This window comes from Hyperolius riggenbachi, chromosome 4 (genome assembly GCF_040937935.1).
Source record: "Hyperolius riggenbachi isolate aHypRig1 chromosome 4, aHypRig1.pri, whole genome shotgun sequence".
NCBI lineage: Eukaryota > Metazoa > Chordata > Amphibia > Anura > Hyperoliidae > Hyperolius > Hyperolius riggenbachi.
In genome coordinates, this window is record NC_090649.1 from 485,197,042 (window position 1) to 485,210,182 (window position 13,141).

Sequence of the window (13,141 nt, forward strand, 5' to 3'; positions counted from 1 at the left end):
ATCAGCTACTTATGCCTTCTGTTTCCTAGCACAGCTTCCATTCTCGGATGGGTTGAAATTTCCATGCATGGAGAAATCATCTTTCCTGACAGGAGATGCCAAAGAGCAAGCTGAGTCCTCAGGAAGGAATCTTGTAGCTGCAACTTTATATAAGCCACGGAGTACATATGTCCTTTGTTTTCACCTTTCAGTCCACGAAAGAGCATCATTTCCACAACTTGTAAATTTTCACATTTTCGGGTGGCGAATATTAACATGTAAATAAAATTCTATGGGCTCGTTTCATTGCATGCAATTTATTGATTGCATTTCTTTTGCAGAAAAAAAAAACTAACACCCCGTTGCATTTTTTCACATGCCTTGTGTGTTTGCATCTAAATCGGGCATAATTAATGATGGTCATAATCAGCTAATTACAATTACGCAAAATTTCACGTACATTTTCACAATTACACCCTTACATAATTATTATTTGTAAATTTAATTGATTTTGTGTAATAATTTCGGACTATAAGACGCTCCGGACTATAAGACGCACCTAGGTTTAGAGGGCAAAAATCAGGGAAAAAAAAAATAAACCTGGTGCATCCATGCTGCAGGAGTGTCCTGTAGAGCTTCAGACACTAACATCAGCAGCAGGTAACAATATAAATAGAGTAGTGCATATACAGTATATACTGTGCTAGTGCTCCACAGGGAAATAAACAAGGTGCTGTAGAGATAAATGGCTGCAAAAAAAAAATGTGCAAGATCAAGTGCAAGATCAACAGCTTACCCATTAGGACGACTCCAGAGGGACACACTACACTCGTTGCCAGCTCCTGATGTACCAGGGGTGAAGCATGTATGTCTCCATCCACCACTCCTACCAGCCAGTGTTCAGAGTGGGGAGAGACATAACACAGACTCCGGGAGTGGGGAAGTGCAGTCTGCAAAAGTGGCTCTCGTCCTCACCTTTTGACTCCTGTAGCGCTGTTACAAGTGGAAAATCACCTCTGTATTTCCTGCGATGCATGTGTCCGCATACAGGATGCTTACTTCTGCCTAGCTTTGCCTGCTCTGCCTCTTAAATGCTGCCGCCTGAATGCTGCGATCACCCTGGACTCTGACTGGCGATCCACTGCGGCGATCGGCGATCCCCCACTGCGCCGCTGCTGCTGACCTGATGGTTTAGAAGATGCTTAAGTGAAGTCCTGCTGGCTCCCAAGGCATTTGCCAATCATCGCTAATAGCCGGTGCCCGGTAAAATCCTCCGACATGCAAGATACATACTTCCGCTTAGGAAGTGACTGCAGACGCATCTGATTGGTCGCGCTAGTCCTGCGGGCGGGATGAAGGTACCGCTCCTGAACCAATCACAATCCTTCCTCCCTGACACCAATCAGGGAGGAAGAATTGTGATTGGTTCAGGAGCGGTACCTTCATCCCGCCCGCAGGACTAGCGCGACCAATCAGATGCGTCTGCAGTCACTTCCTAAGCGGAAGTATGTATCTTGCATGTCGGAGGATTTTACCGGGCACCGGCTATTAGCGATGATTGGCAAATGCCTTGGGAGCCAGCAGGACTTCACTTAAGCATCTTCTAAACCATCAGGTCAGCAGCAGCGGCGCAGTGGGGGATCGCCGATCGCCGCAGTGGATCGCCAGTCAGAGTCCAGGGTGATCGCAGCATTCAGGCGGCAGCATTTAAGAGGCACAATGGGGGATCGCCGTTCGCCGCAGTGGATCGCCAGTCAGTCAGAGTCCAGGGTGATCGCAGCATTCAGGCGGCAGCATTTAAGAAGCAGATCAGGCAAAGCTGGGCAGAAGTAAGCATCCTGTATGCGGACACATGCATCGCAGTAAATACAGAGGTGCTTTTTCACTTGTAACGTTGTACATTCGGACTATAAGACGCACCAGCTTTTTCACCCCAACTTTGGGGGAGAAAAAGTGCGTCTTATAGTCCGAAAAATACGGTACTTCTTATTTGTATGTGTTTACATGTACAGTATTTAAAATTTTACAATTTTCGCGATAGTGGCCCTTTAAAGAGAATAGTAGGTATAAGTCACAAAAAGAATTATGATTTTTCTTGAAATTTCACATTACGATTTAGCATCATAATTGTGAATTGCGGTGTGAAATTACATCAATGCGAAATGTGTGCACAATGATTCTCGGTATCTCCGCATGTGAAAGTTTGCACACGTTTCACAAAGGAGGAAGTTGTCACATATACGTTAGACACATGCTGTACAAGTCAAAAGTGTTGAATCAGGATGATGCCATTTATTTGCTAACTTAAAAGAATAAGAGTAAGCGATCTTTCGGCTGTGCAGCCTTCATCAGACTTCAATCCTATTTGCTGGATTAAAGCGGCATAAAACTCTGACATAATATTCAATAAAAACATGTTTTCCTACTTTTTATATGCCATACGGTTATCATATTTGCTTTTTGTGCATAAGTATTATTATTCATTTAGAAATTACAAGTTCCCAAAGTAAAATTTTTTTGCTCTGAGAGCTGACATTGCATTTTATTCATAACTGGTGTATTCATATTGTACATGTACCCAGAAATGCTTTCTGAGTATCTGCCTGTGTTCTGGTTCTGGAGTGTCTGAATTGCCAGAGAATGTTTACATTCCTCACTTGATACTATTAAGTAAACACAAGATAATGTTATCTCCAGTTCGGATGCGTCCAGCTTTCTCTGCAGGGAGCTTGTAAGTCATGTGTTTAACTAGTTGAATGTTGTTCTAGTAAAAAAAAAAAAAAAAAAAATTGGTGGTAGTATATAATATGCTGTAAATAATCTTTTAGAGCAAAGAACAAATGCTGGGTTTTCATTCCACTTTAAAGCCCGACGAAGGCTATACAGCCGAAAGCTTGGTTACTCTTATTCTTTTAAGTTAGCCATTCCATGTTAAAAATGCTTTTTGCTTGGCCTTTGGGCTGCTACACTACCTCTACACAGATGATTCAGCTCCTGGCAGTGGTTGCTTTGCAAACAGATGAATGATGCAATGTTGGCCCTTTCTTCCGTCACTAATCTCTCTTTATACAGTAGTATTTGGAAATAAGCAAGACAACCATTTAGAGACTGGAAATAAAATGTTGTTACAATGTGGCGTATGCCCCAAAATATCACCTGTAGCTATTCAGTTCTGTGCAGAATCGCACATGACACAGTGTGGTGACAGAATCCATCGCTATGGGGCAATAATGAAGGTATGGGAACCGACCAATTGATGGATAATCACATCACAGTGTAGTGCAATAGTCAGGGGCGTAACAATACACCCTGCAAGGGATGCAGCCACAGGGGGGCCCAGAAGCAGCAGGGGGCCCCATAGGGGTAGAAATTTATTTTCCCTGTCCTGAGAGAGACTGACAACTAAAGGCACGGAGAGAAAAAGCTTTCTGTTGTCTGCACATCTGTTCTAACGACTGCCTCTGCTTAGGCACTGATAAGGAATCATAAAAAAGTTTTGCAGACAAAGATTTGCAGTCAGTTCCTATTCAGTGTGCAGCAGGGTCTTGTATACAGCACCCAGCCCCAACCTCTCTAACCCTCCCCAAGTGCTGTGTACTTAGTATTCCTGGAGGAGTCTGGAGAGCCAGTTCTGCTCCATCAGAGATGGACAGAATGAGTGTAATAAGCTGATGCACCATGTGTGCAGAGGGGGGGGGGGGCATCCAAAGATCGCAGGGGGGGCCAGTGATTTCTAGTGACATCCCTGGCAATGGTATTGTGCATTTATTTAAAAGCAGGATTAAAAATGGCAACCTTTACAACCTTTTTATATATATATATATATATATATATATATATATATATATATATATATATATATATATATATATTCTATGGGACACATTTGCTTTATAACCAGTGGTGTCACTAAGGGCACTATGGGCACCAGGGCTGGTTTTATATTGGGGCCCCTCAGGCAATCTGTACATAACAAGTCATATGGAGCACTAAATCCTGCAAAGGACATTCACAGTCTTAGAAAGGTTTAAGCCGGGGTGGGGGCGGTTTCTTAAAGGGTACCCCTGCTGTAAATTCTAAAGTAAAAAAGAGCCAAAATGACACTATGACTGTTCCCGGGGCAGTTTCTAGGCTAAATTGCACCCAGGATGAGGATGCAAAAATTGCACCATTCCCCTCCGTGGACTTGAGAATGTTATTTGTGATGCAGTATTTAGCCTCCCAGTATAGGTTAGCCAGGTATAAGTGCCCCTATTATAGGTTAGCCAGACATAGGTGCCCCGAGTATAGGTTAGCCAGATATAGGTGCCCCTAGTATAGGTTAGCCAGATATAGGTGCCCCCAGTATAGGTTAGCCAGATATAGGTGCCCCCAGTATAGGTTATCCCAGTATAGGTGCCTCAAGTATAGATTAGCCAGGTATAGACACCCCTAGTATAGGTTAGCTAGGCATAGGTGCCCCAGTATAGGTCTGCAAGGTATAAGTTCCCCCCAATATAGGTTAGCTAGGAATAGGTGTCCCCAGTATAGGTTAGCCAGGCATAGGTGGCCCCAGTATAGGTTAGCCAGGTATAGGTGCCCCAGTATAGGTTAGTCAAGCATAGGTGCCCCCAGTATAGGTTAGTCAAGCATAGGTGGCCCCAGTATAGGTTAGCCAGGCATAGGCGCCCCCAATATATCCCTCCATTCATAGAACAGTAATGAACATTCCATACAGATTACCTGGCAGAAGTAAAAATGTTGCCATCAGTGATAAATGTCAGAATGTAAACCAGGGAGAGGAAAGATTGTACAATGGCCCACAGTGACTAAATAATCTATAAATGAATATTGTAAAAAAAAAACATGCAGTTTTATTCATTATGTTATTTTCACTACAGGTCCTCTTTAATACCAATTCTGCATTTATCTGGCGGAATTTTGCTTACAAAGCCCTTCCAGAATGTGAAGGAACAAAAAAATAAACAGAGGAGAGATATGAGGGGCAAACCTTTGAAACTGACAGGCTGATTCTCAGAATGAACTATCTATACAAGTACAGATGGCTATGTGGATAGATCATTCTATTAGTATCGGTTACATGATCAAGTGTTTCCAATTAGAGGCTGTCATCTTCCACTGAGGACTGAGTCCATGCGATACGGTGTTTCCTCCGAGTGACATCCGCCGGCTTTCATGTCATAAATTAAATAATGCCACACAGATTTTTCTAATTGTTCCATATTAGAGGCATTATGCAGACCTGTCGCCAGGAATTACACACTGTGATTTAATATGGTACGAGGAATGGTCTATAGATCACTATGGAAGTCTTTTACAGACATGTTTCTTTTCTTGTTATGGTTTATTATGCGCTCAGTTACCATATATGTGTATCCTCTGCTGCCATGGTAATCTCAGCAAGCAGTATGCGCACCCCGGTTATCCCGAGAGGGTACTAAAGCTGGCCACTAACGGTCCAATTTCTAGCTAAAAAAATCGTTCGAGCGATCAGAAATTCTGATTGGAAGTGAAATATTGTAATACATCGTTCACTACACCATCAACGAACCAACCTTTGCTTCCTATCTATCACAACCAACAAAAAAAATCAAAATTTTGCCGACTTTAACAGCATAAGGGGGAGGGGAGCAGCTCAGAAGAGAGGGCAGTGGACTCCCCCCCCCCCACCTCACCTCGCCCCCCCCCCCTTCCTCAGTGCTCCCTGCTACCTATACTGGGAGCACTTACAACTGGATACCTATACTGGGGGCACCTACAACTGGATACCTATACTGGGGGCACCTACAACTGGATACCTATACTGGGGGCACTTGTACTTGGCTTTACTGGAGACACCTATCCCTGGCTACCTATACTGTAAGATGTATACATAAATATATATACACTATCTAATCTTGTACCTAGCTATAGGTACAACAGTCTTAATTTTTTTTACAAATAAGCAACGACTTCATGGTTTGGAGATCCAACTGAGAAGATTTGCTGTCCTGAAGCCTTATCCTTGTGCCCGTCGTTATATAAACGTTTTGCTGCATTTACCATATCAGACTGGTTGAATGGTGGTGCAGCAACTCTTCGTGCTTACACCCTACTGTAATTTTGGTGATTTTGCATCGCACCGTGGGTGTCCTGAAACACATGCATGACAATGGAAGAGTTTCACTGCGTGCATGTTGTGTGGAGCGGTGCAGAGCGATTCGAGAATCTGCAGCACCGTCTTGCAATTTAGAGTTGTTGTGTTGTGTGTATGAACGTCTTAAAGACGGACAGCTTGGAAGCAGAAGATGATGATCACTTTACAAGTCCGTGGCAGGCTGCTTCTGTTGTGAGATCACTCAGTAAGTTGTCGCGTGTGTACAATTCATTCTGGTGGGAATTGTCGCTCAAAACCGCACGCTGCAATTGTCTGTCTTTAGTTCCTGCCTCGCAGCTAAAGGCATCTGTATGCCGTTTGTATGTACCCTAAAATGGGTTCTGACGACACCAACATCTCCTTTTTAAACAGTTATGGCTGGATAAAGATCAAGTGGTTTTTAATTACAAGTATTAAGTAGGATAGTTGCCAGTGCCACCACCAAAAATAATAAAAAGATATCCCTACTCTTCCCTGGTCTTCATTGGTGGAATGGGGCAGTATTGGAGAAGAAAGGCATTATGGGCAAGACCGTCCTGTCTGTCAAACATACAGTTGGCCATTGTCAATGTTTGGTTTTGATTCAAATTTGTGTAAGACCTGAAGACAAACACCAAGCCTACAAAAGCCTATAAAAAGCCTATAAAATGTTTTTACCTTGAATACAAATTATGTATTATTGTACCAAATGTATTACTTTATTGCCTGTAGTATTATTGGCTGCTCTAAGTGTCTTCTATGAATTTTTAGGAAGATTCTTTGTAAGTCTTCTTAAGCAAGCACTGTTTCGAAAATCTGTATTACACAAAGATTATGTTTTGTTGCACATTGGAAAAAAAAAGTTCTGTTTTCTTATGCTTTTTTGGCAGATTATTATTTTAGTTTATGTTTTTGTTGAATCAGCTGAATACAGTGCTTACAGCAGTTCCTTTTTCTTTTTCCTCTTTTATGTCAACAGAAAAATGAATTGCAACACTATCACTTCAAATTTCTATATACAGTGGGTTGCAAAAGTATTCGGCCCCCTTAAAGTTTTCCACATTTTGTCATATTACTGCCACAAACATGAATCAATTTTATTGGAATTCCACATGAAAGACCAACACAAAGTGGTGTACACATGAGAAGTGGAACGAAAATCATACATGACTCCAAACATTTTTTACAAATAAATAACTGCAAAGTGGTGTGTGCATAATTATTCTGCCCCCTTTGATCTGAGTGCAGTCAGTTGCCTATAGACATTGCCTGATGAATGCTAATGACTAAATAGAGTGCACCTGTGTGTAATCTAATGTCAGTACAAATACAGCTGCTCTGTGAGGGCCTCAGAGGTTGTCTAAGAGAATATTGGGAGCAACAACTCCGTGAAGTCTAAAGAACACACAAGACAGGTCCAAGACAGGTCAGGGATGAAGTTATTGAGAAATTTAAAGCAGGCTTAGGCTACAAAAAGATTTCCAAAGCCTTGAACATCCCAAGGAGCACTGTTCAAGCGATCATTCTGAGATGGAAGGAGTATGGCACAACTGTACACCTACCAAGACAAGGCCATCCACCTAAACTCACAGGCCGAACAAGGAGAGCGCTGATCAGAAATGCAGTCAAGAGGCCCATGGTGACTCTGGATGAGCTGCAGAGATCTACAGCTCAGGTGGGAGACTCTGTCCATAGGACAACTATTAGTCATGCACTGTACAAAGTTGGCCTTTATGGAAGAGTGGCAAGAAGAAAGGCATTGCTAACAGAAAACATAAGAAGTCCTCTTTGCAGTTTGCCACAAGCCATGTGGTGGACTGGACACAGCAACCATGTGGAAGAAGGTGCTCTGGTCAGATGAGACCAAAATGGAACTTTTTGGCCAAAATGCAAAACGCTATGTGTGGCAGAAAACTAACACTGCACATCACTCTGAACACACCATCCCCACTGTCAAATATGGTGGTGGCAGCATCATGCTCGGGGGGTGCATCTCTTCAGCAGGGACAGGGAAGCTGGTCAGAGTTGATGGGAAGATGGATGGAGCCAAATACAGGGCAAACTTGGAAGAAAACCTCTTGGAGACTGCAAAAGACTTGAGACTGGGGCAGAGGTTCACCTTCCAGCAGGACAATAACCCTAAACATAAAGCCAGGGCAACAATGGAATGGTTTAAAACAAAACATATCTATGTGTTAGAATGGCCCAGTCAAAGTTCAGATCTAAATCCAATCGAGAATCTGTGGCAAGATCTGAAAACTGCTGTTCACAAACGCTGTCCATCTAATCTGACTGAGCTGGAGGTGTTTTGCATAGAAGAATGGGCAAGGATTTCAGTCTCTAGATGTGTAAAGCTGGTAGAGACATACCCTAAAAGACTGGCAGCTGTAATTGCCGCAAAAGGTGGTTCTATAAAGTATTGACTCAGGGGGCTGAATAATTACGCACACCCCACTTTGCAGTTATTTATTTGTAAAAAAATGTTTGGAATCATGTATGATTTTCGATCCACTTCTCACCTGTACACCACTTTGTATTGGTCTTTCACGTGGAATTCCAATAAAATTGATGCATGTTTGTGGCAGTAATGTGACAAAATGTGGAAAACTTCAAGGGGGCCGAATACTTTTGCAACCCACTGTAGTTTTAAAATAGTATGGCATGGTGGCAATGTGGTCAACATTCTCCCTTTGGACTCAAGTCTGAATCTTAGTCAGGGCACTAGAGACTGTAAGTTCTCCCCATGTTCTCGTACTTGCTTCAAGTGCTCCTGCTACCTCTCGCATCCAAAAACTATACTAGAGCATTACCTGTCTTCTCCTCCCCCCAGAAAATGACTGTAAGCTCTGCTGAGGAACAGTTAAAACATGTGGACAGTTTCCAAGGTTTCATACAAATCTCCACCACCAGCGCCAAGATAAGTTGCCAATAGTGGTGCTCGGATACCCCAAATCACCAATTCGAGTGATCATGAATTAGACTCTGCCCACTTACGAAATTGACTCAGGATCACGATCACGAGTAGAAAGGGATATCCGACTTGAGTGCGGTTTTGAGTCGACGAACCACATGTAATCACAAATTCACGAGACGGTATTCGTGATTAAAAATCCGCTGACTTTAACGGTTAATAGCAAAGTCCCCTAACATTGCTAGAAACACCAAACTTGCCAGATATGTTAAGAAGAACAGTGGAAACAAGAGGAAAGAAAATACATTAACTGTCATTTACCACATTTAAATGTATACTGTTTTCCTTTGAAACTTTAAAATCGATTTTTTTCAAAAACGATAAGGTCTTCCTCTTGTTCTTACTGTTTTTCTGGCAAGTTTGGTGTTGGGTGCTTTGCTATTAACCGATAAAGTCGGCGGGTTTTTAATCACAAATACCGACTAGTGATCATGAGTAATTTGTGATCATGAGTCGGGTAACGAGTTCAATCACAAGTGCATTCGTGATCGCCGACCAGGTGATCACAAAAAACAGCTCATGAGCACGAGTTACTCGTGATCACGAGCTCGCGATGAGCACTACTAGTTGCCTCCATCACATAGAAATATTGTCACCATCCGCGCCGGAGCAAACCGATCCTCCGGGCCCCTGCAGCAAGCTAGTTTAGTTTCTGGCCAGTCGGTGGCCACTGCGCCTGCACGGCCCTTCTGCATGCATCCTCAATCACCCTCCTGTTGCCGGGAGCATCTTGCGCATGTGCAGTATGAGATTTTTTCGTACTGTGCATGTTCAGGATAGTGATGGGTGCATGATCGAGGACACATGAGGCCAGGGCCAAGCAGGTGCATTGGCCACCGCCTGGCCAGTCACCAGAAACTAAACTAGCTTGCAGCGGGGGACCGGAGGATCAGTTTGTTCCGGTGTGGGAACAGGAAGTCTGCAGGGGTCGGTAGATGTCCCCGGCAAATTAAACTATTTTTTTATCGTTAGTTAAGGTTCCCTTTAAGTAAATTGCCTCTACCACCTAGATAAGTTACCAAGTTGCCACCACATTGATAAGATGCTAGCCACTACCACCAAGATAAGTTGTCACCACCACTAGTTTCAGGGCTGTTTAACTTCAGTCCTCAAGGGCCGTAACCTTGCTACTGTTTAGGATGGACCAAGTTTTGGAGAAATGTGTTCTAGCTGATGAACCACGTCTTTCCTGATTCAGTCCTATCAATTATTTAGATCTCTGCCAAAAATGTGTGAGGACCTCGGCCCTTGTGGACTTGAGTTGGACAGCCCTTACCTTGATAATCTTCTTGTGGTCCACATCCCATCGCTGAAGATCTTAAAGGGGTTCTGTGGAGTGTAAAAAAAAAAACTTCCCTGGGACTTCTATTGGCCCCCTGTAGCTGTCATGTCCTGCGCCGTCCTCCTACGATCCCCCGTTCCCCCGCTGCCGGCACCGGTCAATTATTCGTCTAACAAGATGAATAGTACGTGCTCCCGCTCACATCTCCAGGAGCTTACTACACAGGCACAGTTCAAGGTTTTCTCGTACTGCGCCTGCACAGTAGGCTCACGGAGACACGAGCGGGAGGGAGCACGCACGCGGCCACAGCCGTGCAGCCGTAGTTTTGCTAGAGAAATAACTAGACCCGGACCAGTGGCGGGGAACGGATGATCGTAGGACAACGGCACGGGACATGACAGCTACAGGGGGCTGAGAGAAGCCCCAGGTTAGTGTCTGTTTTTGTTTTTACACTCCACAGAACCCCTTTAAGTATAAATATTGTTGAATTTCCAGTAATTCAGTCTTGCTGTAAGTACTTAGCGTTTAGTCTTTTCTACTTTATTTTTATTGACTGGAATAGCCTTTAAATGTTGGTAAGAGCTAAAGCCGGTGAGGGTCTGTGGTCTGTGGAGAGTAAATACCTGTTGTGATTTCCTTTGTGACCATAGACCTGTCTGCCCAGCTCTTCCACTTGCGTTTAAAGTCCGTCAGGTTATTGGGGAAGTTGTAACATCTCTTTTAGGACGTGACTTAGTGGAAGAAAGAAGAGAAGCGGAATGGGGAACAATCTGCTGTGTTGTGGCCTGGGTGACTCACTGTTTACCCCTGTCATCTGTGCTAGCGGTCATCGTGTTACAAGAGTGTCACAAAGCAAGCAGTTAACACTCGGAATTCAGAACTGTAAACAGGAAGAGAAGTCTGGTGAGCTTGAAAAAGACACATAAACTGTTCAAACCGCACTGTCGTTAGAAAACGTGACAGGGCCTCTTGAGTCAGGTAAACTCTATACCTGTGGTCTCATGGGTTTTCATGTAAGAGGTACCCAGACTCCTACAGGGGAAATGTAACCAAGGATTGTACCTTATCCCAGTCAGTAGCTGATACCCCCTTTCACAAGGGAAATCTTCCTTTTGCTCGAATAGATCATCAGATGGGGTCTGTATGGCTGATATTGTGGTGTAAGCCCTCCCACACTGTGATGTCATGACCTAAGCCCTGATACCACACTGGGAACCTTGTATTGTGGGAAATAACCTTTGTTTCCAACTGCCAAGCAACCAGTATCTCCCTCCCTGCCAAGCAACCAGTATCTCCCTGTGCATATGTATATCTATAAAATACCAACCTTTTAGCCTATCGCCAAAATTGCAAACTTTCGGTTCTCGATTACATTTATAAATGAAATTAATTATGATTTTTCCAGAAATTTTGCATTATGATTTTGCATCATAATTGATAGATTTGTAAGGTTCTGATTTGCTGGTCATGGCCATGTGTTAAAGAGAACCCGAGGTGGGTTCTAAGAAAGAAAGTCAAGTGCCAAATCCACCCGGATACAAAATGAATGGATCCAATATTCCACTTCTTATAACCTTGGCCTCTAATGCATTGGTAAGGAAGAAGCCCAAGTCCCTTCCCTCCAATCAGCGGGACCGGAGCTATGGAGGAGGTGGGGGAGCAGCCGAGACTGACACTTACAGAGGTAAACAGCCGACTGCGACATGCTGTGTGTCAACAGCTCGGCTGATGATTTATGGGAGCATAGCAGAGTGCAGGGGGGGGGGCTTAGAAGGGATTGGTATAGCAACAGAGGCTGGGCAGTATAGGCAGTATAGGCATTTTTTTTACATGTGTGCTTTTTGTTGTTGTTTTTTTGGGGGGGGGGCGGGGGAGTGACTTTGGGAGAGGAGGGTATATAATTAATAGGAGGCTTATATTTTTAATTTATTTCAATGTATTTCATATGTATTTTTACTTTTTGGCTGCTAGATGTCCCCACACTATCCTGTGTACTGAACAGTACACAGGAAGCAATGTGTATGTGTGTATTTTTACTTTTACTTTGTAAATGACCACAGGCATCTCTTTGATGCTGATGATTATCCATTATGGCACGTTGATCGGCAATCAGATCCAATACTTACCGGATACAAACTGAAATGCTTTTCTACGCCCCTGTCCCTCAAGTGAAGTTTACAGGGGTGTAGATAAGAATGGCCAGGATCTAGAACTAGATAAAGCAAGCGGCTTCTAAAGCTAGGAAACTAAAACTCATCTGTTGGGAGAACCTTACCTTCACTTCTTCCGGTCCCTGTAGATGTATGGTACTGTGGTACAGGCAAGGCTGATTCTAGCTACAATGGGGCCCTGGGGGAAAGTAACCTGGCTGCCCCCTGACACCCCCTCTTCCCCTAGTACAGTAGTCAGAGTTGCCCCTAAAGACCCCCCACAGCGTTATGGAGACAGAGGTGAAAGGCAGACACTCCGCTCCTCTGAGCTCCAGGTGCTGGAAGTCTCGTCTATCTTCTCTATATTGTTGCTGCTTTGCACTTCCTGCCTCTCACAACAGGCACTAGAACCCAAACAGAGAAGCAGGAAGTGCTGCTCTGCACTTCCTGCTCCTTACAACAGGCACTAGAGCCCAAACAGAGAAGCAGGAAGTGCTGCTCTGCACTTCCTGCCTCTCACAACAGGCACTAGAACCCAAACAGAGAAGCAGGAAGTGCTACTCTGCAAACCCTGCTCCTCACAACAGGCACTAGAGCCCAAACAGAGAAGCAGGAAGTGCTACTCTGCACTTCCTGCTCCTCAC